The sequence below is a fragment of the Hypanus sabinus genome, chromosome 9, assembly GCF_030144855.1.
Source record: "Hypanus sabinus isolate sHypSab1 chromosome 9, sHypSab1.hap1, whole genome shotgun sequence".
Classification (NCBI taxonomy): domain Eukaryota; kingdom Metazoa; phylum Chordata; class Chondrichthyes; order Myliobatiformes; family Dasyatidae; genus Hypanus; species Hypanus sabinus.
In genome coordinates, this window is record NC_082714.1 from 121,657,252 (window position 1) to 121,684,481 (window position 27,230).

Below are 27,230 nucleotides of genomic sequence, written 5' to 3' on the forward strand. Positions count from 1 at the left end.
CTTTGAGTAATCCATAGGTCTTTTCCACCCCCAAATGTCCAGAATCATCATGAAGTGACTTCAATGCAATCCTCCGATGCTTCTCCGGCAGAACCAGCTGGCAACGCCGAGGTCAGTCCGGGGGTGATGTGACCGGTATAGGATCTGTTCTTCAACTCCAGCCTAGGCCATTCTCACAGTAATGGAAGCACCGGTACGTCTTCGACTGAGCCATGTCTCCCTTTTCTACCACTGCTCAAATGGTACCAATGCCCGGATCATCTCGCTAAGCAGCTGCCACTTCCCCAGAACTCAATTCCAGCAGCTGATTTCTCTTCAGAACAATGAGGTTACTATAAACTTGGGGAATGGCATTATCAGAAGCTCCCAATTGATCCACTGCTCAATCCTGCCCTTCTTTTCCCTCTGCATTCATGGTGATGGCAAAATAACACACGGCCTTCATCCCTGGGGCAGGGATGCTCTTCAACTCCTCGTCCCTGACCAGTGCTTCATGCACGGGTTCGGACAAAGCATCAGCATCCATGTTCCTGCTTCCTGGCTGGTACTTCAGGCTAAAATCATAGGCAGAGAACGCCACCAACCACTGAAGGCCTGTGGCATCATTTCACCGAGGTCAGGATGTAAGTTCTGGGTTTGTTCTTGTTGTTCATCCACACCTCAAACTTGTCCCTGTAGAGGTAATCACTCAGCTTATCCACCACTGTCCATTTCAATTGCAGAAATTTCAACTTGTGCATGGGATGGTTTTTCTTGGAGGGCGACAGACTCTGGCTAACAAATGCAACAGGCATCAACCCTGTGCCCTGATCCTGATAGAGGTTGCCCCCTAAAACCCACTCGGCTGGCATCCGTGTGCAGTACATACGGCAGTCAGGGGTCCGCAAAAGACAGCTCCGGCGCCTGGGTCACCCAGCTCCTTCAGCAACTGAAAGGCCTCCTCACATATTACATCCCACCTCAGTCCCTCCAATGGGCTAAGATAGTCTCCACCCTCCAGTCCTTTTCTCCCCCTCCCTTTCTTCCACAAGGGAGGGTAACCACACAGATGCTGCTTTAAAGGGTGATTCATTTTTCTGTAGCCCTTCACAAATCTCCAATAGTAACCACAGAACTCAAGGAACGAGCGCAGAGCACTCACAGTCTGGGCTCTTGGCCATAGTCACCGCCTCTATCTTAGCTGGATCTGTAGCTACTCCATCTTATGTGTCCAACATTAGACTATATTAACAATATTAGACTATGTGTCCAACATAGCTAACAGACATTTGGCAGAACTGGTACTTATCCAGGGAAAGTTTTAAACCTTCAGCTTTCAGGTGGCCCAGCACCTTCAGCAGCCTTGCTTCATGCTCTTTCAAGGTGGATCCAAATACTATGAGGTCAGCCAGATGTACTGTTATGTCTGCAGCCCCCTCCTTTGTGAGAATCGCAAGAGCACTAGTTGCGGGGGAGGGGTCAGTAGACCCAGCAAATGGGAGAGAGAGACGTGCCGGATGCCTCGTTCCCCGGTGATGCAAATTAACGCGACATTGACCATTGTCTCCTGGAGACCACGGTTGTGGATTGGGGACTATGCTACGTGCAAGCCCTCGGGCAAGGTGGGCTGGTTGAGAGAGAGATTGCATCATCCCAACCTGATTGACATCTGAGACCCCGTGAGGAAGTATAAAAGAGGGTCTGGGGGAACAACGCCTTCAGACGCACCAGAAGTAGCGGGAAGCCATTGGAAGGAAGCCACGTGCGTTCGGTTCCCCTTTTGCTTGGGAGCTGGTGGCAGGTACCACAGAACAGATGTTCTTGAACTAACAGCGGGGAACCAACTTTCCCGATTCAACGGATTTGCTTCATAAAAGACCCGGGCAAGTTTCTTTTCTCACAAATCTCTGTCTCTCCAACACGTGAAAACCCAGTGGTCCCCAAAGGCTGAAGCTTGCAGGAATTAAGTGACTTTTATATTTCCATCGGACAATATATTATCCCCTAGACAAACGATTGAGCTGTTTCTTATTGATGGTTATTATTAGACCCGTGCTTTTAGATTGAGTAGTAATGAAGTATATTATCTGACTGTTTATATTAATCTTATTTTTGTGCTCCTTTATAAATAAAGACTTTAAAAAATAGTACCATCAGACTTCAACGGACCTCTCTATCTTTGCTGGTAAGTGACCTTGTTACGGGGTACGTAACAGTACCAATTCCTCAAGCAAGTTCATATCCCCCATCGTCTTCTCCATGACCTGCTGGAAGGTTGCAGGAGCTCCTGGGTTGCCCTGGGGCATCCTTTTGAACTGGAAAAATCCCAGTGGACATAAAATTGCCATCTTTTCTTTGTTGGCCACATTCATGGGGACCTGGTAATATCCACTCCTCAAGTCCAGCACATTGAATCACTTTGCACCACTCAGACAGGCCGGTATGTCTTCAGTCCTCGGGACCATATACCGGTCAGGGATGGTGTGCCAGTTCAGTCCTATAATGCACATATATCCTTAGTTTCCCATTCTTCTTTCGGGCCACTACTATTGGGGACACATAGGGACTTCAGGACTTGGTGATGATTCCAGCTTCTTTCCTAACATCGTCCATCTCTGCAGGGCCCAGTCACCAGGATCAATCTCTGAACAGGGTGTTCTCAGTCACCCGGATAGTGTGATGCATGCTCTTGGAACAACCCACATCAAACTCATCAGTGGAAAAGACAGCTTCAACATCTTTTCTACCAACCTGCAGTGTCCGAAGTTGAATGACTCAGCAGTCAACTTTCCCCCTTTTTCCAATAGTTTCTCCCTGGCTAGTCTCACAGGGACACTAGACATTGCCATCACCGGGAACAAATGCACCAGGGGCATCTCACGATTGAAGGTGACTTCCCTCTTTGTAGTGTTCCTGACAATCACTGCCATCCTGCTTGCCTGTACAACTGAGGGCTCCTGCAATTTGGACCTCACCATTACCCCAGCAGGAAATCCTGACTTATGGTCTTCTGGAGCGTCCACTAAGAGGGCCTCCCCCTCAGGCATTCCTGGAGATTTGGGTGTCCCCATCACTCTTGCTATTTTTTCCGGGCTGCAGTATCATTGGCTTTGACTGGGTGAACCACACAGTCCCTCGTCTAAATTGTTGCCTGCTCAACAGACTACTATCAGTAAGGAATAGACAGCAACACTCCAGTAGGAATGCAATCAATATTATTCAAGTTATCCCGGTTAGTTTGTGCTCTAACATCATGACAGCCTTTGCTTCATTTCTCTTGCTGCCTTTGGTGTTTGGGGATCTGAATGGTGTTGAGATCGTCCTGAAGTAAGTTAGTACTCAGGCATGCAGATGGAGCAGTGATACAGCCAGTAAAACTGCTGCCCCACAGCTCTAGCAGCCTGGGTTCAATCCTGTGTGTGTGGGAGATTGGTGTCTCTGGGCATTTGTGCTTTATCCTTGTGACCACATGACTTTCCCTGGGTATTCCAGTTTCCTCCCACATCCCAAAAGCAAGTGGCTTAGTAAGCTGACTGTTAAACTGAGTGGCAGAATCTGGAAGGGAACTGAAGGAATGTGGATTTCTTGTAAGTGGCTATGTGATGGCTGCTCAGACTCAGTCAGCTGAAGGGCTTGACTCTTTGGAAATACATATGATGGTTATGTCCACTTTCTCCAGAACAAAGGTATAGCTATGTGAACTCAGTGGGTCCCAATTATGCCATCTTTTTCATTGTCTACATGGAACAGTGCGTGTTCCAAGCCTACATTGGTGACTCTCCCCAACTCTTTCTCCACTACACTGATTACTATGTTGGTGCTGCTTCCTGCACTCATGCAGAGCTCATCAATATCATTAACTTCACCTCTAATTTGCACCCTGCCCTCAAATTTATTGCTCTATGTCTAACATCTTTCTCCCCTTTCTTGATCTCTCTGGATTTCAGATTATTTACCGACATCTTTTACAAATGCACTGATCCCACAAAGTACATCTTGGTGGTCTCAAATCTGATGGCATGAACATTGACTTCTCTAATTTATGATAACCACACACACCAAACCCCTTCCCTCCCCCCTCCCCCTTGCTTCCTCTTATTCCTCTGGCTCCAGTACTACTTCCCTTTCCCCACCTGCCCATCAATCATACCTTACTTCCTCCTTCACTTTGATCCCATGGTCTACTGTCCTCTCTTATCAGATTCCTTCTTCAGTGCTTTGCCTTTCCAGCCTAAAACCCCCAACATGTCTCATTATTCTCTTTTCTCCTGCCTCCCGCACCCTTCAGCCTTCCCCTTTTTACCTGGATTCATCTATCATTTGCCAGATCATGTTTCTCCCTCCCCTACCCTTTTATTCTGACTTCTGCACAATTCCTTTCCAGTCCTGGTGAAGAGTCACAGTCTTAAACTTTGATTGTTGATTTCCCTCCATGGATGCTGTCTGACCTGCCTTCTTACTGCAGTATTTTCTGAGATGATCCAGATTTGCACTCTCTCTTGTGTCTCTGATACGGAGATACTGACTAGTTTATTCATAATCTTTTGGATTTCAAAAAGGATATATAACTATTTGTGGGTTTACACTTTTAAAAAATCGGTTCCTTCCTTCCTGAAGATCGTGCCTTATATTTGAATACATGTCCAAGGAGAGAAAATGTACTTGTGGTTTTCAGTGTAAAGTTGTCCAGCAAGTGCCACCTCAGAAACAGAATCCGGTTTGTTATCACTGACTCACATGAAATTTGTTGGCTTGTGGCAGCAATGTAGTGCAAATACTAAAAGTACTATAAATTACAAAATAAATAAATAGTGCAAAATAGGAATAACAAGGTGGTATTCATTGGTTCATGGGCCATTCAGAAATCTGATGGAGGAGGGAAAGAAGCTATCCTAAATCACTGAGTGTGGGTTTTCAGGGTCCTGTAATCCTCCGTGGTGGTAATAATGAGAAGAGTGCATGATCCAGAAGGTAAAGATCTTATGTCATGGGTTCCGCCTTCTTGAGTTACTATCTCTTGAAGATGTCCTCAATAGTGGGGAGGGTCTACAACCCTTTGCAGCTTCTTGTGATCCGGTGCACTGAAACCTCCATACCAGCTTGGGAGGCAGCCTGTCAGAATGTCTCTACTATTCATCTATAGTCATTTGTATGAGTCTTTGGTGACATACCGAATCTACTAAAACTCTCAGCAATTACAGCCACTGGTGAGTTTCTTCATAATTACATCAATACATTCAGCTCAGTGCAGATCTTCTGAGGTATTGATGCACAGTTCCATGAAAGTGCTCACCCTTTCCACTGCTGAATCCTCAGTGATGGCAGGTGTGTGCTTTCCCCACTTCCCAGTCCTGAAGTCCACAAGCAGTTGCTTGGCTTGCTGATATTGATTGTGAAGTTGTTGTTATGGCACTATTCAACTACTCAAACAAGGCTCAACAGCTGTGGGCGAGATGTTTTCCCTGGCTGAAGAAACTATAACGAGGGATCTAAGTCTCAAACTAAAGGATAGACCATTCAGAATGGACGCAAAGAGAAATTTCTTTGTGCAAAGTGTGGTGAATTTTTGAAATCCATGAAAAGTTGTGGAGACTGTCATTTTTTTGCATCCAAAACCAAGATTGAAAGGTTTCCGGATATTAAGGAAATCAAGTGGTACGTGGATAGGTTAAGAAGATGCTGTTTTTTTGAGTAGAAAATTGGTATAATCTTCTTGAAGAGGATGCAGACATGAAAGGCTGAATGGTCTTCTCTTGCTCATGTTTCTCATGCATCTGAATAAAGAACAGGAGCCAATTCTTCATGGGAAGAAGAGGAAAGAAAAGAAGAATGACTGAGAAAAGTTGAATGACATAATTCAAAATAAATGTTGTTCTCCGTTCAGAAAGTTTTCAGAGAGTGAGAGCATCTTTCTTCTTATGCAAAGGTATATTATTTTATTTTGATTTATGTTAGAGATGAATACTGATTTTTTTGTTTTAAAATGGATTTGAAGAAGCATATTTTTCCCTCTAATTTAAATAATTGAAAATGTAACTTTGCCACACTATCTATAATATGTGCTTAAAGGTCACTCAGGACTGAGGGATCATTAGAAAGCTCACACAACCACTAGGCAAGAGATTGGCAACAGATTGGCAGCAGTATACAGGATGGCCTGAAGGTCTGGTTGGGGACAGATGGGGACAAATACAACTATTCCTCATTTCAGTAGGGTCATATCCATTGGACCCCCTATTTAATAGGGCTGTGAGATTACCTTCACCAAGTAGAATACAGTGTCATAAAGTTAGTTGTACAGATTAGTAGCAGGTTCTTTTGCTAATCATGTCCATGCTGAAATTTACGCATCCACATTAATTCTATTTTCTTGCATAAGCTCTATCTTCTTCTGTGTCTTACATACCCAAGTGTCTGTCTAAACATCACTTAATGGTTATATCTGATTCCACCGCCTCCTCTGCCAGAGATTTGCAGATTAAAACTATCCTTTATAGATCTTCGCATTTTCAGGTCAACGTCCTCGTCTTGTACTCACTCTGTGTGTTGTATTTCTAGGACATTCCTGTTTTGCCCAGACCGGGGGTCGGCAACCTGCGGCTCCCGAGCCATTTGTGGCTCTTTCACCTCTGTGCTGCGGCTCCCTGTGGCTTTGGGAAATAATTGGTCAGTATTTAATTAAAATGTATTTTATGTTAGTTTGTTAGCTTTTGAAATGTAATTCTAAATTTGAAGATTATGGTGATCTTGTACGATCTAAGTGTGGCGACACATTTCCTCACAATTAGCCAGCATTCCGGCTAAGGGAGATAGCCTACGGGGGTTTGTGAGTACGTGTCTTTTGCAGCATCTGCGTCCATGGGGGCTGGGTTGAGGGAGGCTTAAAAGCAAGGCTGTTTAGTTCGAATAAAGTTACCTTTGACTGCAGTCTTTATTTTAGCGCTGCGTGTAGCGCTACACCGCTACAACGTGTTTTTTATCGCTATTAATATACATCACCACTGCCAATGCCTGACACCCGCCAGTGCGCGCTTTCTTTTAATTCTTCGATCCAAGGTAGGCTACCTATGTAGTAACCTTCAACCCAACGTCTTTTTTTCGGAGTTCAAAATGTTTTTGTTGCATGCAGAAATGTAATTTCGTTTTCTCTGCAGGAGTTCATCAATTTCAAAAATGCAACACATTATAGTTTGTTTATACATAGCATAAAGGCAAAAAAAACCCGTTGTATGCCGTTATTTCATTTTGTGGCTCCCAGTGTTTTCTTTTCTGTGGGAAATGGGTCCATATTGGCTCTTTTAGTGGTAAACGTTGCCGACCCCTGGCCCAGACACTGATATTATTGTGGGGGTGCCACTTTGTGGTCTCCTCTATATCAGTAAAACATGACATAGATTGATGGCCGGCTTTGTTGAAGACCTTTGCTCTGTCCACAGCAGGATCACCTCGTGGCTATCCATTTTGACTCAAATTCCCAATCCCATTCTGACATGTCTGTCCATGGCATCTGATGCACCATCAATAACTCACTCTGAGACGTAAGGCGAGATATCGGCTTTTATTGACTGAAGAAGGAACCAGCAGTGAGTGACCTTCATATTACATCCTGGAGAATGAGGCAGAGGATCAGACCTCAATCGCCTTTATACAGGGGCCTGTGGGAGGAGCCACAGGAGCAGTCAGAAGGGGGCATGTCCAGACAGGCACATAGTTCACCACAGCATCCTTTACTAACATTATGAGATCAAACTCCGGTTGAAGGAGCCACTCCTCATACCATCTGGGGAGCCACTAGTCTGATGGCATGAACATCGATTTCCCTAGCTTAAGTCATTTCTACCCCTTCCCACCTTCTTGCTTTTTCCATTCCCTATTCTGGTTATTCTGTTATTTAATCTCTTCTCCTCACCTATCTTTCATCTCCCTCCTCTTTCCCTTTCTTGCTGTCCTCTCCCATTAGATTCCTCCTTCTTCAGCTGTACATCTCTTCCACCTATCTTCTCCTCCTCCACCTATCCTCTCCCCTTCCACCTATCTTCTCCCAGCTTCTTACTTCATATCCCATCCCCTCCCACACACACCTAGTCTCACCTATCACCTACCAGCTTTTACAGGTCACTCTCCCCCACCTTATTCTGACCAGCCCCTTTCCTTTCCGGTCCCGATGAAGGGTCGGTATCTGAAATGTTAACTGCTTATTCCCCTCCATAGATGGTACCAGACCTGCTGAGTTTCTCCAGAATTTTCTACATGTTGCTCGTGATTCCCAGAATCTCTTATGTTACTGATATTATCAGATATTTTAAAAATTCATTATCCGTTAGTAAAATCAATATTTATTGCTTATTCCAATTGCCCTTGATAAACCCCTGCCTTAAACCACTGCAGTCTATCTGATAATGTTTTAACTGGGTGAATTAGATTTTCAAGTTAATGACTATCTACCTAACACTTCCAGTAGAATAAGAATCCTGCAGGAGTGTCTATTCTCTCAGAACTCAAAGCCCATTTTAATCCCTTTTGCTACTGTTCCACTGGAATCCTGTTGATTGAAAGATAAACAGTATAGTTTGTTACTGATTGAATAAATTCACTTAGGGTGTGGAGGAGCAGAAGATCTTTGAAAAACTCAATAAATGTAATGACTAAAATATTTAGTCATAAATCATGGAAATACTGTTCCAGTGTTTTGATGGCTTCTCTAAGAGTTATCAATAGAGAGAAATCCAGTACAACTTCATTCCCGGAGACTCTCCAGATTGACAATAAGATACTGGTCAGTACTTATACCAAATCTTATAGATGGCAAGTGATACTCAAACTAAATATGGCAGTGTAGAAGAGTTTGATGGCAACAGTCATGGGGAAATTATAACAAAAGCAGGAGGCAAATGGGAGAGGTCACAATCACAACAGATATTTGTAACAGGAAAATTAGTAGGGTGCAAGACTCTGCTTATAATCTATCCCTCCTGTGCAAAGTATTCAATTGCTGCTGAAATTAGAAAAGGGTTGTTTTTAAATATTAAAAGTCTTTTTAATGAAAATTATCAGTGGGATAACTTTATATTGAAGTTCTTCAAACTTTGAAGTACATTAACAAACATCTACATTTATTTCAGAAGATAACTAAGATAATAATGATCATTAGAGGTCATTAGGTTCATGTTTTATGTGCTTAACTGACCTGTGCAATCCTGAGATTGATATCTTCTATGGACAATAATTCATCAAAGCACACTGTAGTGCCAGCAGTAACTGTGATTAGCTTCAAAGAGGTTTAGGTTTTAAAGATTCTTCTGTTGGTGCCAACTTCTTCCAGGTGTATTTGATTATCTTAAAGTTGTAAATTAGAACAAAAAAAGAAGTAAAATAACTATTGAACACTTTTGGTAGGTATATTTATTGAAATAATGGATAATACACAAGTCCCTCATATTATTAGAACATGGCATCTTAGCAAGTTACATTATTGTAAATGAGCCAACACATTTTATTCTGATATAGTGACAGAGAGCAACAGATGATTTTATTGTTTTGTTGTTTTATTTCAGTATCATTCTGCTAATTTTGTCTGCAACTAGCCATTTTTTAACATTAATCTGAAATTCTTTGTGACTGTTTTGATGAACCCACTTTGTTCTACAGTTGGCCCAATCTCCAAAAGATCAGATTCCTCCTGAGCTAAAGGCAATGAATGAGGAAACTAGAGAACAATTTCCAAGCTCTCCTCTGTACCTGCTGGGAACAAAGCAATACAAACATAATAACCCAATAGAAAACTAAAAAGTAGAAGGCAAAACCATTGAGAAATAGCTCTGTGTGGCGACCCACTTCCCAGTGCACTCGAACCGGCTCACAAAATGACACGCGCCAGCATCGAGGCCGGTCCCAAAAAGGGCGCCAAGCCTTCTTCACCAGCAGGGGGAAAAGCCCACATGCGGGACGGTACTGTGAATATGTGCCCCCTACAGCATTCCCACCCAGGGAGGGTGGGAACAGGAAGGCTTTAAAGCGATGCCACAAAGTTTGAATAAATCTCTTTTGCAACTGCAGCTCACCGACTCCGTGTCGTTATTTCAGCACTGTGTTTAGCACACCGCTACAATTGGTGACCCCGACGGCCCAAACGACATTTGGACCGGAGATGAACGATGCTGCATCTGTTCACGCAGCTTCGTTAAAACTGCCAAGCTTCTGGACGCTGCTTTCTCACCTATGGTTCCAGCAAGCAGAAGCCCAATTCCACGTTCGGCAGATAACCTCGGATGCCACACGTTACTACTATGTGCTGAGCTCCCTCGACCAGGAGACAGCGGCCCAGGCTGAGGAGTTCATACAGTCGCCCCCAGAGGACGGCAAATACACAGAATTCAACGCCCTCCTCATAAGGACTTTCGGAATCTCACGGCACAAGCGAGCTGCCCACTTACTGCACCTGGATGGTTTGGGGGACAGGCTACCGTCGGCTTTGATGAACGAGATGCTCTCCCTGGCCGGAGGTCACAAGCCCTGCCTCATGTTTGAACAGGCGTTCCTGGAGCAGCTGCCTGAGGACATACGACTGCTGCTGTCTGACGTGGATTTCAGCGACCCCCGGAAGGTGGCGGCCCGGGCGGACGTGCTGTGGAAAGCCAAGCAGGAGAGTGGGGCGTCCATCGCACAGATCACCAGGCCACGCTCTTAGCAGCAAACCTGACCAGGCCAGTCGCAGAGCCCACTAACCCAAGAGGTAGGAGTGAGGAGACCAACGAACAACGGTGCTTCAACCACCAGTGGTGGGGGGCAGAAGCCCACCGCTGTAGCCCAGCCCTGCAAGTTCCTGGGAAATGCCAGGTCCGGCCGCCACTGATGGCTATGGCGGCTGGCCATCATGATAGCCTCCTGTAAGTCTAGGACAAGCAGTCAGGACGCCGCTTTTTGGTCGACATTGAAGCCAAGATCAGCGTCTTACCTCCGATGAGTTACGACACCCGCAACAGGGCACCGGGTCCCACCCTGAGGGCCACAAACGGCAGCACAGAAAGGACCTACGGCACCCGTATGGTGCGGCTACAGTTCGGCTCCAGCCGGTTCACGTGAGACCTCACACTGGCCGCCGTAGCCCAACAGTTTCTGGGCGCGGATTTTTTGCAGGCTCACAGCTTACTGGTCGACCTGCCGAGGCAGAGACTGATCCACGCCGAGACCTTTCAGACGATCTCCCTGGGTGAAGCCCAGTTGCCGGCCCCACACCTGGACTCCATCACGCTGTCCGACAACGACTTCACCAGAGTCCTGGCGGATTTCCCATCGGTTCTGGCACCGCAGTTCACAGTGGCCATGCCCCGACACGGCGTACAGCACCACATCCTGACCCAGAGACCACCCCTCCACGCCCGCGCTCGGCGGCTTCCCCCGGACAAGCTCCGACTGGCGAAGGAGGAGTTCAAGAGGATGGAGGAATTCGGGATCATCCGGCGGTCCGACAACCCATGGGCCTCCCCCCTGCACAGGGTGCCCAAAGCAACAGGGAGCGGGAGACCGTGCGGCGACTACCGCAAGCTGAACGAGGCTACCACACCGGACCCCTACCCTGTGCTGCACATTCAGGACTTTGCAGCAAACCTGATCTTCTCCAAGCACCCTGGCATACAGATCTTCTCCAAGGTAGAATCCCGATGCATCTGGACGATGTCCCCAAAATGGCACTCATCACCCCTTTCAGCCTTTTCGAGTTCCTCCGCATGCCGTTCGGCCTAAAGAATGCCGCACAGACTTTCCAGCGGTTAATGGACGTGGTGGGACACGACCTGGACTTCGCTTTCATCTATTTGGACGACATCCTCATAGCCAGCAGCAGTTGTCAGGAGCATCTGTCCCACCTCCGTCAACTCTACACCCGACTGAGTGATTTCAGCCTCACGATCAACCCGGCCAAATGCCAGTTCGGTCTTGACACCATCGACTTCCTGGGCCACAGGATTACTAAAGACGGGGCAACCCCTCTGCCTGCCAAGGTAGACGCAGTCCACCATTTCCCCCGACCCAACGTAATCAAAGGCCTTCAGGAATTCGTGGGTATGGTGAATTTCTACCACCACTTCCTCCCCTCAGCAGCCCGAATCATATGCCCCCTGTTCGCCTTGATGTTGGGTAAGGCCAAGGACATTACCTGGGACGAGGAGTCTGCCGCCGCTTTCATTAAAACCAAAGAAGCCTTGGCAAACGCCACGATGCTAGTGCACCCCAGAATGGACGTCCCTACCGCCCTCACAGTGGACACATCTAACACAGCAGTCGGTGGAGTGCTGGAACAACTCATTGAGGGTTGCTGGCAACCCCTGGCGTTTTTCAGCAAACAGCTACGACCACCCGAGCTCAAATACAGTGCTTTCGACTGGGAACTGTTGGCGCTATACCTGGCAATCCGGTATTTCAGGTATTTCTTGGAAGGTAGGCCCTTCACTGCGTTCATGGACCACAAACCGCTTACCTTCGCGTTCACGAAAGCATCCGACCCCGGTCGTCCTGCCAGCAGCGACATCTGTCCTACATCTCCGAATACACGACGGATATCCAGCATGTCTCAGGAAAGGACAATGTCATGGCGGGCACTCTCTCCAGACCTAACATCCAAGCCCTGTCCCAGGGGGTGGACTATGAAGCACTGGCGGAGACGCAGCAGGTAGACGAGGAGATCCCTAGTTATAGAACTGCAGTCTCCGGTTTGCAGCTCCAGGACCTCCCTGTAGGCCCAGGTGAGAGGACCCTACTCTGTGACGTCACCACCGGCCAACCCCATCCCATCGTCCCAGCAGCCTGGAGGCGGCGCTTTTTCAACTCCGTTCACAACTTAGTGCACCCCTCCATCAGGACAACCATCCGGATGGTAGCCAACAGGTTCTTCTGGCACGGTCTCCGCAAGTAGGTCAGTGAATGGGCCAAAACGTGCATGCACTGCCAAACAGCCAAGGTGCAGCGGCACACCAAAGCTCTGCCGCAACAGTTCCACCCCACCCGCCGGCATTTCAACCACATTCATGTGGATATCGTTGGCACCCTGCCAGTGTTGTGAGGAGCGCGACACCTCCTGACTATCGTAGACGGGTTCACAAGGTGGCCAGAGGATGTCCCACTCACCGACACCACCTCCAAATCTTGCGCCCAACCACTGATTGCAACCTGGGTATCTCGCTTTGGTGTACCGGCCCACATTACCCTGACAGAGGCACCCAGTTCACCTCCAGCCTGTGGTCAGCTATGGCCAGCCTTTTGGGGACACAGCTGCACCACACAACTGCTTACCACCCACAGTCGAACGGACTGGTGGAGCGTTTCCACAGTCACCTGAAGTCGGCTGTCATGGCCCGCCTCAAAGGGCCTAACTGGGTGGATGAGCTTCCCTGGGTCCTGTTCGGAATCTGCACGGCACCCAAAGAGGATCTGCATGCCTCGTTGGCCGAATTGGTTTACGGTGCACCCCTGGTCGTCCCAGGAGAGATCATACCAGCCCCAAGGGGGCAAGAGGAAGAACACGCAGCAGTCCTGGACAGGCTACGCGAGAGTCTCGGTAACCTGGCCCCCATACCCACTTCACAGCATGGGCAGAACCCGACCTGCGTACCCAAAGACAATGCAGCACTGTAAGTTCGTTTTTGTACAACAGGGCGGACACTGGACACCACTACAACGGCCTTACGAGGGGTCGTTTACAGTGATCAGAAACAATGGGTCCATATTTGTGCTGGACATTGGGGGGAAAGAGGAGGTTTTCACAGTGGACCGACTCAAACCGGCCCATGTGGACGTGGTGCAGTCGGTTGAGATTCAAGCACCGCGGCACAGAGGCAGACCTCCCAAACAGAGTCCGACCCAGACTGAGGACATTGGGGGGTGTATCGCCGGTTCTGGGGGGGGGGTATGTGGCAACCCACTTCCCAGTGCACTCGAATCGGCTCACAAAGTGGCACGCGCCGGCATTGAGGCCGGTCCCAAAGAGGGCGCCAAGCCTTCTTCACCAGCAAGGGGAAAAGCCCGTGCACGGGACAGGACTGTGAATATGTGCCCCCTACAGCATTGCCCCCCGGGGAGGGCGGGGACAGGCTTTAAAGCGAGGCTGCAAAGTTTGAATAATTCTCTTTTGCAACTGCATCTCACCGACTACGTGTCGTTATTCCAGCGCTGCGTGTAGCACACCGCTACATCTGAATAGTTTGCCAGGAAGGTATTCCAAGGTATCTTGCTCAAAAGACTCCACGTCTTTGCTGTAAAAATCTATTCTGGCAGGCAAGGTAGATTCATTCCAGGATTGACATGCCTATCATGAGCTTGTCACAACAAAATCTTGTGAATGGAGACATTTCAAAATGGAGATGAGATGAATTCAGCATTGTCATTGATATGAAGCAAAGCTAAGCATTATCACTTGGAGCTTTGGCATTTTCTCCTCAAACAAACTTTTGGAAATGATCTGTTTGGATTACTAATTGTCTATCATGTAAACCAGCCTCCTGTCCATTGACTCCATCTGTGCATTCACTGCCTCGGGAAAGTAGCTAGGATCACCAAGGACTCTTCTCTCCGTGATCATTCTCTCTTCTACCCTGTCTGGCAAATGTTTGAAAGCACATACAACCAACTCGAGGACTACCTTGATTCTGCTGTTATCGGAGTCTTGACTGGACCTCTCATACACTAAAGATGTAATCTTAATCATCCAAGCATGAGTTTGCTGCAATAATATGTTGTGAGTAAGAGACAATTCAAGATAAAGAAGAGGTGAGTTCAGTATTGACATTGTTATGAAGCAAGGCTACACCTTATCACTTGCAGCTTTGGCATCTTCTTCACAAATATACATAGAAAAGTAATCATGTGATCTACCTTGTTGTGGCAATTGTATTTTATCTGTTAATCTTCATTGCACATTTTCAGTAGCTACAACACTAAATTCTGCATACTGGTTTTCTTCTTGCTACTTTTTGTGTTACCATCAGGTAGGAGGTACAGAAGCCTGAAGGCACACACTCGGTGATTCAGGAACAGCTTCTCCCCCTCTGCCATCTGATTCCTAAATGGACATTGAACCCTTGAACACTACCTCACTTTTTTATATATATTATTTCTGCTTTTGCACAATTTGTGATCAATTCAATACACGTATACTGTAATTGATTTATTTGTTTATTATTGTTTTTTCCTTCTATATTATGTATTGCATTGAACTGCTGCTGCTAAGTTAACTATTTTCACGACACCTGATTCTGATTTTGATTCAGATGTATGGCATGATCTACATGGTCAGAAAACACATACTTTTCACTGACAATAAACCCAAACTAAATGAATTAACTCTATGATGAACAGGTTTAAAAGTAGACAATTTCAGTGCAAAAAGAAAATTGAAATCTAGGGACAAGCATGGGGAATGGTGTGGAGAAAGCCCCGATCTCTTCAAGCATTAAAGTAGGGGTCTGCGACTGAAAAATTGGGGTTTCAGAAGCTCTGGTGCAGAAGATGTTAATTGGAAGCATCGGAGCCTGATGTCCATGTTGAACTTGAGTTTGCTAGAAAAGAGAAAATGAAATGTTGGAGGGTCCACTGAAGAATTCTAAACATAGATCAGAAGAGGAGTGACAGAGAGTGAAAGATATGTCCAGAATAAGATGAAATATATTCACAGTGCAAGAATGGGATGAAATAATGCAACTGTAAAGGCAGACATTGACAAATCCATCTATCCACATTGCTGCTGGGCAGTGGCATCAAACTAAGTTATTAGTCTAGGTTTCATGCAAAACAAAGCAAAATCTAGTATTTACTTACCACAAAACTCTCTGATCCTTCCATTTGCCTCACTATTTGGGAAAATCAAAGTTGTGAGCCTGAAAATTATTCAATGATTTCAAAATATGTTGAATAAGAGTGATATCATATGTGCCTGCACCAATTTCAGGCAAGTCCCTTGGCTGAAGTATTTCACTGCACTTGGGGAAAAAGATTCCATATTTTGAAGGCACAGTACTCAAGAGCAGATTGTGGTAGGAGTTTTGCAGATGCTCAGAACTTCCATGTATTGTGGATCCACCCAAAATATTATGTTCATTTGCCCTGGAATAACACCTTCCCTGGTTATTATCTCAGCCTAAGAGAGGACACGAGATGAAGAGTCCTTGGAACTGGATCCGTAATTCATGGGAACATTTCAATGATGGGGCAAGTGAAGTTGAGTGAAGTTATCAAAGTTATCCTCTTTGGTTCAAGAGCCTGATGGTTGAGGGATAATAACTGCTCCTGAACCTGGTGATCTGATTCCTGAGGCTCCTGTACCTTCTTCCTGATGGCAGCTGGGAGAAGAGAGCATGCCTGGATGCTGGATGATGGGTGCCACTTTCCTGAGACAACACTCCATATGGATGTGCTCAATGGTGGGATAGGGACCAGGATAAGAATTGAAAATACTCATGGACTAAGATGTTAACTGTCCTGTGCTATCATCAGTGGGATCACCAGTTGATCTGCCAGCTGTCCTCAGGAGATTCAGCCCGCTTATGATCAAGACTCCCCGGAGGTGGTGGGCCAGCAGGGCTAAAGCACCACCTCCCACTGATGAGCTAAATAACTTGGCATCTGCCTCTATCAGAGTTGTTGGTCACTTCCATCCAACAGATAGTCTACTCTTCAGGTATCTATGCAGCTACTGAAGAGTTTACAAAAGATGGATACACTGTCTGACTCTCTGCCCCTCTGGTCGTATTTAGTCCACACCCATGATGATCCTGCCTCTGCTGCCTCAACTACAGCCCTGCTGGTTGACTTGATCTCTCTTCTCGTAAAGCCAAGGTCACGCAGCCACTTCTGGAAAGTGAACGCAATAAAGCCACGGCACTCTACTTCAAATGGATAGCATGAGACCTTCCACCCTCTGTCTCTGCACTCTGATCTTAATTCTGCATACTTGGTTAACTTATGGGTTTCATTGATGTTGTCTTCCCAGGGGACTGTGAGTTCACCAATAACCACTTCTCTACTGGTGTCAGACCAAACGATTATATCTGGACGCAATGTGGTGAAAACTATTTGCTCCGGGAAACTGCCTTTCCCATCCAGGTCGGCCTTGATACACCAATCATTGGCTGAAGAAAGTATGCTTGATCGTGGGCCTGCGCTGTACACCCTTGACTTGGAACCTTCTTTCACAAATGATATGCGATGTTCTGTGCAGCATGGGGCATGAGATCAGTTGTGCTGCAGTACTCTCTGCTCAACCGCTTCTGTTAGAACTTTGAGAACGCTGTTATGTCTCCAAGTGTACATGCCGCTGGAAAGATTGACTCAAAAGATTGACTCATGCACTCAAAATATGCTGAAGTGTTCCCTTCTTGCCACAAGAAGCACACCTGTCTGTCTTTATACCAGTTGCTGAGGTTGGCAGGTGTTGGGAGCAGGTCATACACTTCTTTTGTAGAGCTTTCCATTCAAGGACATTGGTGTTCATATACCCAGCCATGATGTCATTGCTTTAGATAACATACCAAATCTTCACAAATTGCTAAGTAGAGATACTACCATGCTTTTTTTATAGTGGCACTTATGTACTGGACTCACGACAGATCCTCTGAAATAATAAAACTAGCGTATTTAAAGTTGCTGACTATCTCCACCTCTTAGCCCTCCATGAGGACCGGCTCATGGACCACTGGTTTCTTTGTCCTGAAGTGAATAATCAGCTCCTTCATCTTACTGACATTGAGTGAGAAGTTGTTTTGTAGCACCTCTCAGCCAGATTTTTAACCTCCCTCCTATAAGCTGATTGGTCACCGCCTATGATTCAGCAAGCTTAAATATGGTATTGGAGCTCTACTTAGTCTCACAGTTGAAGTACAAGGTGAGTAGAGCAGGGGGCTGAACACACAGCCATGTGATGCACCCGAGATGATGGAGGAGTTGTAGTTGCCAATCCAAACTAACAGGGATCTGCAAGTGAAGAAATCGAGGATCCAGTTGCACAAGGAGATGTTGAGGCCAAGGTATTAGAGCTTATTGATTAGTCTTGAGGGGAAGATAGTATTGTATGCCAAGCTGTAGTCAATGATGAGCATTCTGATGTATGCTTCTTGGCTGTTCAGATGTTCCAGGGTTGAGTGAAGAGCCAATGAAATGGTGTCTTCTGTTGACCTGTTGTGATAACAGGCAAATTGGAACAGATCTAAGTCATTTCTCGTGCAGGAATTGTTATGTTTCATCACCAACCTCTCAGAGCATATCATCACAAAGGATGTAAGTGTTACTGAACGATAGTCATTGAGGCAGGTTACCACATTCTTCTTAGACACTGGTATAAATTAGGCCTGCTTGAAGCAGGTGTGTACCTCAGACTACTGAAGCAAGAGGTTAACAATATCCAGTAAACACTCCTGCCAGTTGATCAGCATGTATGGCCCAGATATTTCCATTGGTTCACCCTCCTGAAGGATGCTCTCACATCAGCCTTAGAGACTGAAATCACAAGATCATCAGGGACTTTGGAAGTTCACAAAGGTTTCTCCATGTTTCGATAGTCAAAGTGAGCATAAAGGACATTGAAATTATCTGGGAGTGAAGCATTGCTGTCACTTAAGCCGCTTGGTTTCACTTTATAGGAATCTTTGAATCTTTGATAGTATTCAAACCCTGCCACAGCTGTTCAACATCCTTCAGTGTTTCAAGTTTGGTTTGGAATTCACACTTTGCATGTGAGGCAGCTTTTTGGAGATTCTACCTGGACCTCTTGTACTTTATTTCATTGCCAGACCTGAATGCCTCTGATCTGGCCCTCAACAGATTACAGATCTCATGGTTCACCCAGAGTTTCTGGATAGGGAAGATTCGGAATAGTTTTGTAGGAACACACTTGTCTACGACTGTTTTTATAAACACCTCTTTGTTGTTCTTATCTCTGGAGCCTTGCTATTTAGCCTCGACTTGTATGTAAGTAGGAGGAGAACACCCAATCAAATTTCCAGAAATGCAGTCTAGGCATGGAACAGTAGGCATTCCTAATTGTAGTATAGCACTGGTTGAGCATGTTGGGACCTCTGGTGTGGCAGGTGATATGTTGATAATAATCGGGCAGAGATTTCTATAAACTAGCCTTATTGAAGTCCTTGACAATGATGTGAAAGGTGTCAGGGTAGCTATTTCTTGTTTGTTGATGGTGACACTCAGTACATCGAGTCCCTGCTTAACAACAGACGTTGGCAGTTTGTAAACTGCAGTCAGGACCACAGAGGAGAACTCTCTTAGTAAGTAGAATGGTTGACACTCAATCATTAGAGGTTCCAGGTCAGAGGACAAGAGTGTTACAAGACTGCTGCATATGAGCACCACCAAGAGTTTCTCACGAAACACAGACCCTCACCTTTTGTCTTCTCTGAGTCAGCAGTCCAGCCCACCCTGTGTATCGAGAAGCTCCCAGATCTTACCAACGTATCCATCATGTCTGGAGTGAGACATGTCACTGTAAATCAGCAATTCCTCATTTCCCATGGATACTGCAATCATCTCATTTGCTGATATCATCAACTGCATCAATTTAATGTGAATAAAGTGTTTTTATTACTTTAATTATGTCCAAACACACTTCAGCAGGACATTAGCAAGAAACATTTGATACTGAGCCACATCACAGATATATTAAGAAAGATGATTCAAAGCTGAACTCTGGCAGCGCAAGAGAATGAAATGTCTTTAGATCATGAAGAGGTTCAAATGTAAATTGAACCTCTTCATGGTTTTCCTTATGCTATAGACAACTCCAGACTTTCAGATATTGTAAATTACCTCTAACTACAGCCTGCGAGAAGTATATAACTCACAGTGACCATCCATCACAAATTGCACAGTCACCTTGGTAGCCAATGGTAATGCAGTCTTTGCCCTAGAACATGTTACATAGAACAGTACAGTACAGTACTGTACTCTCTTTGGCTAACGATATTGTGCTGACTTTTTAACCAACTTTAAGATCAATCTAGCCCTTCCCTCCCTCATAACACTCCATTTTTTTCTGTTATCCATGTGCTAATCTAAAAGTCTCTTGAATGTTCCTAATACATCCATATCTACAAGCACCCTGACAGTGCATTCCACGCACTATATTTCACAAACCCCCCCCCCCCTATAATTTCCTCAAATTATTTGAAAATTATTCCCTCTCATATTAGGCACTGTTGCACTGGGGAAAAGATCCTGGCAATCTGTATTATTTATGCCTCTTATCATCTTTTATTCCTCTGTCAAGCCACCTCTCATCATCACTCCAAAGAGAAAAGGCCTAGCTCACTGAACCTATCCTCATAAGACATTCTCTCTAATTCAGAAAGCATTCTGGCAAATCTCCTCTGACCATCTCTAAAGCTTCTCCATCTTTCCTATGATGAGACAAGCAGAACAGAACACAATACTCCAAGTGTGGACTAACCAGAGTTTGATAGAGCCACAACATTACCTCATAGCTCTTGAACTCAATCTCTCAACTAATAAAGACCAATGCACTATACACCTTCTTAGCCGCCCTATCAACTTGCAATGGTAACATTCAGGGAACTAAATATGTGGACCCCAAGATCCCTTTGTACATTCACACTATCCTTAAACTTGTACTCTGCCTTCAAGTTTGACATTCTGACTGTATGACTTCAAAGTTTTCTAGATTGAACTCCACTTGCCTTTTCTTATTACAGCTCGGCATTCTATCAATATCATGCTGTAACCTATGACAACCTTCCACACTTTCCACAGCACCACCATCCTTTGTGTCATCTGCAGTCCTACTAACTCACCCTTCCAATTCCTCATCAAGACATTTATAAAATTCATTGAGAGCAGGGATGCCAGAACAGATCCCTATAGTACACCACTAATCAATGGCCTCCAGGCAGAATACTTTCCATCTACTATGCCCCTTTGGCTCTGTGAGCAAGCCAATTCTGAATCCACACAGCCAAGTTGCCTTGGAATCCTTGCTTCCTGACTTTCTGAATGAGCATGTCAGGGGGAATTTTGTCAAATGCCTTACAAAAAATCAATATGCACCACACCCACCCCTCTACTTGCAACAATTTGTTTTGTCACTTCCTCTATGATTTCAATTAGTCATGAGGCACAACCTGTCCTCACAACACCAAGCTGACTATCCCTAACCAGACCAGGCTTCCCCAAGCACTAGTAAGCCCTGCCTCAAAGAATCCTCTGCAACTGTTTACCTACCACTGCTCTAAGCACTGCTTTAACATTGCAGCTGTCCCTACTTCCTCCGGAGGTGAAGGAAATTTTGCATATCCCTTTTAACTCGCACTTATTTTTATTGATGCACCGGGGAAACCATCCTATCTGGATGTATCACAGCTTGATACAACAACTGTTCTGCCCGTGACAAGAAGAAGATGAAGAGTTGTGGCCACATCTGAGCATCATAACACAGAATCCAGATACCCTTCCAAGGATTACATCTACACTTCTTGATGCCCTGATAAATCAGCCAAAATAATCAAAGACACCACCACCATTGTCATTCTCTCTTCTCCTCCCTCCCATTGCGCAGAAGATATAAAAGCCTGATAGCACATACCACCAGGCTCAAGGTCAGCTTCCATCCCTTTATTGTAAGTTTATTGAACATTTCCCCAGTAAGATAAGACTTCAGACTACCTAGCTTTGGCCCTGCACCTGATTGTCCACCTGCAGTACATTTTTTCTTGAACTGTAACGTTTTATTCCTGCACTCTGTTTTGTTTTAACAATTCAGATTAGAGGTGGAATTGGATGCACGTCAACTCTGGCAGGGTTTGCAGGCCTACAGTACTTTTCTTCAGTACTGGAAAGGAAGGGGGAAGATCCCAGAATAAGAAGGTGTCAGGAGGGGAATGAAGCTAACAGGAAGGTGATAAGTGAAGCCAGGTGCGTGGGAAAGGTCAAGGGCAGGAAAAGAAAAAATCTTGTGGGGGAGAGGAGTGGGCAGTAGGAGAAAGGGAAGGAGGAGGGACACAAAGAGAAGTAATAGACAAGTAAGAAGAAGTGAAGGGTCAGAGTGGGGGGTGGGGGGAGCAGTAAATTTTTTCACTGGAAGGAGAAATTGATATTCATGCCATCAGGTTGGAGGGTACTCAGACAGTACATAAAGTATTGCTGCTTCATCCTGAGAGTGACCTTCCCTTGGCACAAGAGGAGGCCATGGATTGACATGTTGGAATGGGGATAGGACTCGGGATTAGAATGTTTGGCCACTAGGAATTCAAGCTTATGGCAGATGGTGCAATGGTGCTTGATGAAGCAGTCCCCCAATTTACAACAGGTCTCACCAGTGTAGAGGAGGCCACATCAAGAGCACCGGACACAATAGACAATGCCAGCAGATTTGCAGGTGAAATGTTGCCTCCGTTTGAGGCCCTGAGTGCAAGTGCGGGAGGAAATATATGGGCAGGTATAGCACCTCAGCTGCTTGCAGGGATAAGAGCCTGGAGGAAGATTAGTGGCGAGGAATGAATGGGCATGGGAATCGTGGAGGAAGAAATCCCTGCAGAGAGCAGGGGATGGGAGGGGTAAAGATCAGAATCAGAATCACCAGCAGGTGACGTTAAGTTTGTTAACTTAGCAGCAGCAGTTCAATGTAATACACAATCTAGAAAAGAGACAGAAAAAAATAATAAATAAAATAAACTTAATAAATAAACAAGTAATTCAATTACTTATATTGAATAGAATATTTTTAAAATGTGCAAAAACAGAAATACTGTATATCAAAAAAAAGTGAGGTGGTGTCCAAAGTTTCAAAGTCCATTTAGGAATCGGACAGCAGAGGGGAAGAAGTTGTTCCTTACTCGCTGAGTGTGTGCCTTCAGGCTTTTGTATCTCCTACCTGATGGTAACAGTGAGAAAAGGGCATGCCCTAGGTATTGGAGATCTTTAATAATGGACGCTGCCTTTCTGAGACACCGCTTCCTAAAGATGTCTTGGTTACTTTGTAGGCTAGTACCCAAGATGGAGCTGACTAGATTTACAACTTTCTGCAGCTTCTTTTGGTCCTGTGTAGTAGCATCTCCATACCAGACAGTGATGCAGCCTGTCAGAATGCTCTCCACGGTGCAACTATAGAAGTTTTTGAGTGTATTTGTTGATATGCCAAATCTCTTCAAACTTCTAATAAAGTATAGATATGTTCAGTGGTAGGATCTTTTGGAGATAGTGAAAGTTGTGGTGGATAATGTGTTGGATGTGGAAGCTGATGGGTTAGTAAGTAAAGACAAGAGGGGCACTATCACTATGACGGCATGGGAAGATAGGATAACCGCAGATGGAAGGGAAATGGAGGAGATGCATGTGAGGGCAGCATCAATAGTAGAGGGAAGGAAACTCCATTCTTTGAAGAAGGAAAACACCTTTGATGCCCTGGAATGGAAAGCCACATCCTAAGAACAGATGTGGCAGAGTCGAACAAACTGAGAAAATGGAATAGCATTTTTACAGGAGATAGCTGGGAAGATCCCTGCTACACTTGATGACCCTGTGATCTCTGCCTCAGAGGCAGATGTTAGACTGTCTTTAAAGCGAGTGAACCTTTGTAAGGTTGAAGGTCCCAATAGAGAACCTGGTAAGGCTCTGAAAACCTGTGCCAACCAACTAGTGGGAGAATTCAAGGACATTTTCAATCTCTCACTGCTACAGGTGGAAGTTCCCACTTGGTTCAAAAAGACAACAATTATACCAGTACCTAAGAAGAATAATGTGAGCTGCCTTAATGACTATCGCCCGGTAGCACTCAAATCGACAGTGATGAAATGCTTTGAGAGATTGGTCACGACTAGACTGAACTCCTGCCTCAGCAAGGACCTGGACCCTTTGCAATTTTCCAATCGCCACAATAAGTCAATGGCAGATGCAATCTCAATGGCTCTCCTCATGACTTTAGATTACTTGGACAACACAAACACCTATGTCAGGATGTTCATGGACTATAGCTCAGCGTTTAATACGATAATTCCCACAATCCTGATTGATAAGTTGCCGGACCTCTGTACCTCTCCCTGCAATTGGAACCTCAACTTCCTATCCAAAAAAACACAATCTGTACAGACTGGTGATAACATATCCTCCTTCACTGGCTGTCAACACCAGCACATCTCAGGGGTGTGTGTTCAGCCACAGCTCTACTCTCTATATACACATGACTATGTGGCTAGGCATGGCTCAAATACCATCTGTAAATTTACTGATGATACAACCATTGTTGGTGGTGATGAGAGGGCATACAGGAGTGAGATATGCCAACTAGTGGAATGGTGCCACTGCAACAATCTGGTACTCAATGTCAGTAAGATGAAAGAGGTGATTGTGGATTTCAGGAAGGGTAAGATGAAGGAACACATACCAATCCTCATAGAGGGATCAGAAGTGGAGAAACAGAGAGCAATTTCAAGTTCCTGGGTGTCAAGATCTCTGATGAGGATCTAACCTGGTCCCAACATATCAATGTAATTATAAAGAAGGCAAGATAGCAGCTATACTTCATTAGGAGTTTGAAGAGATTTGGCATGTCAACAAGTACACTCAAAAACTTCTATAGTTGTACCATGGAGAGCATTCTGACAGGTTGCATCACAGTCTGGTATGGACAGGCTACTGCACAGGACCAAAAGAAGCTGCAGAAGATTGTAAATCTAGACAGCTAGAGACTTCCGGTAAGATGGCGATTGCTTAGCTGCTCCAAACCTTTGTTTCGTCATTCTCGTTATCTTTGCACTATATGTCTCCATTCTTAAATCTTAGTTAGGAATTTTATTAGGTCTCTTTTACTTGCCTGCGAACACATTTATCTTGTAATGTCCACCAAAAGTTCTAAATCCGGGAAAAAGTAAGCTACGGCTCTGCCGACTGAGATCCTCGCTGTTCTGGAACGTCATCGAGAAGATATTTTAAAGGAATTTAGAACTTCGTTCAACCAGCTGGATGCCAAATTGGATCGGATCAACGCTAGAGTGGATGATCATGCTGAACATTTATCTCGCATCGACTCGACTTCTGAAGATTTAAAACGCCGTGTCGAATACCTCGAGACCCTCTGTTCCAGCCTAGAGGAGAAGAATAGTAAACTCTTTTCCAAAATGGTGGACCTTGAAAACCGGAGCAGACGCTGTAATCTACGAATTCTTGGTTTGCCAGAGGCCACCGAACAGGGTCCCCTTGTGAAGTATTTTTCCGATTTTCCCTGTGAGATCTTTGGGAAAGAATTCCTTCCGAATCCACCTGAGCTTGAAAGGGCACACAGGGTCTACGTTTCCAGCGCCATTCCGGGTTCCTGCCCACAACCGGTAATTTTGTGCTTTCATCAATACCAGATGAAAAACCGTTTGATTATGGAGGCACGCCACAGAGGTACTTTTGCTTTTCAAAATTCAGTCATTCGTTTTGTGGAGGATTTTGCCCCCCAGGTTCTGAAGATGCATGCTGAGTTTAAAGGTGTAATGAAAGTGCTTTTTGATCATGGACTTAGACCCTCCTTTCGCAATCCTGCCGACTTGCGAATTACACTTACTAATGGAGAATATAAATGGTTTAAATCAGTGAAGGAGGCTGAGGCATTTGTTGGAAGTCTTCCGGCTATCTAGTCTTCTTCAGAACCTGGTTGGAACTTCTAAAATGGTGGATAAGTACCTCTCGTAGTAAAATTATTTTTTCTGGACTCAGACTTTACTTGAATAACTCAGACATTATCTATTGAAACTCTAAGGGCTGTAGACAATCTCTCCCTGGACTTGGTGTGTTGTTTCTAAATAGATATTCTGTGCTTAATGTTTCCCTGCGGACATTTATATTGTACTTGTGTAATCTATTTCATTCCTGTATAATTTTATCTATAGAGTTCTACAATTGACTCTAACTTGTTTTGGAGGTTTGGAGTTTTTATTGAAGGCCTCCCTGATGGTTGATTCATAGTTTAAGTTTTGCTGCTTTTTTTCTGTAAATGCTTGATAAGTACTCTCCTCAAATCTATAATTTTCCCCCTTTTCTCCCTCACTTTTTTTTTCTCTTTTAATCTTCTATAATTTTTCGCGGGTAGGTTAGTTTCTGGTTTTCTTCTGGTTTTCTTTGTATTAAGTTTTATACTTCTGCAGAAGTTGTTCCTATTTGTAATTATGTTTTCTAGTGCATAAACTAGTTACCATTTGCTATAGTATTTATACAGAACTGTTGTTAATGACACAGATCTGGAAGTCATATTTGGGTTAATTTTTTTGGTAGAGCTAGCTGCTTTTTTTGGTAGCCGTCTAGTTTTGGGTTGCAAGGGACATCACTCACTGTTTCTATTGCTTTCCTCTGTTACTTAAGACATGTTTATGTTTTGATTCTACGAACCTATGTTCACATCTCTGCTCCCAGACTGTTATTGTACTGCTTGATTTTTTATATGCCTGCTGCCTTTTATGCATTAATAATTGATAATGGCTAGTACACTTAAATTTGTGAGCTGGAATGTAAAGGGACTGAACCATCCTGTTAAAAGAAGGAAGGTATTCTCACATATTAAACAACACAAAGCTGACATTGCTTTCCTTCAAGAAACTCATATTCGTTGTTTTGATAACTCCTGGCTTTTGTCAAAGTGGGCGGGTCAGCATTTTCATTCATCCTTTGCCGCTAAAGCTAGGGGGGTCTCCATCCTTATTAACTCAAATATCCCTTTTGAACTCCAAAATAAGATATCTGATTCAAATGGCTGTTTTATTATTGTTTCTGGTAAACTATACAATACTAAAGTTGTACTAGAAAACCAATTTTGATGATGTTAATTTTTTTGAACTTTTTTTTCCTCACTACCAGACTTAAACTCATACTCTCTTATACTGGGTGGTGACTTCAATTGTTGGTTAGATCCTAATTTGGATCGATCGTCCTCTGTTACTAGACCTCCTACTAAATCTGCCTTAACTATCCAATCATTTCTCTCTAATTATGGTATCTCTGATATATGGCATTTCCTTCATCCTACTGAGAGAGATTATTCTTTTTTTTCACATGTTCACCATACCTTTACTAGAATTGACTACTTCTTACTCGATAACCAACTCATTCCATTTGTCTATTCTTGTGATTATCAGAGTATACTGATTTCTGACCATGCCCCAATTACTCTCTCTTTAAACTTTCCTGGTCTCCCTCAGAGGAATAAACACTGGCGGTTTGATTCGACTTTATTATCGGATGATGATTTTCTAAAATTTATTAAGGATCAG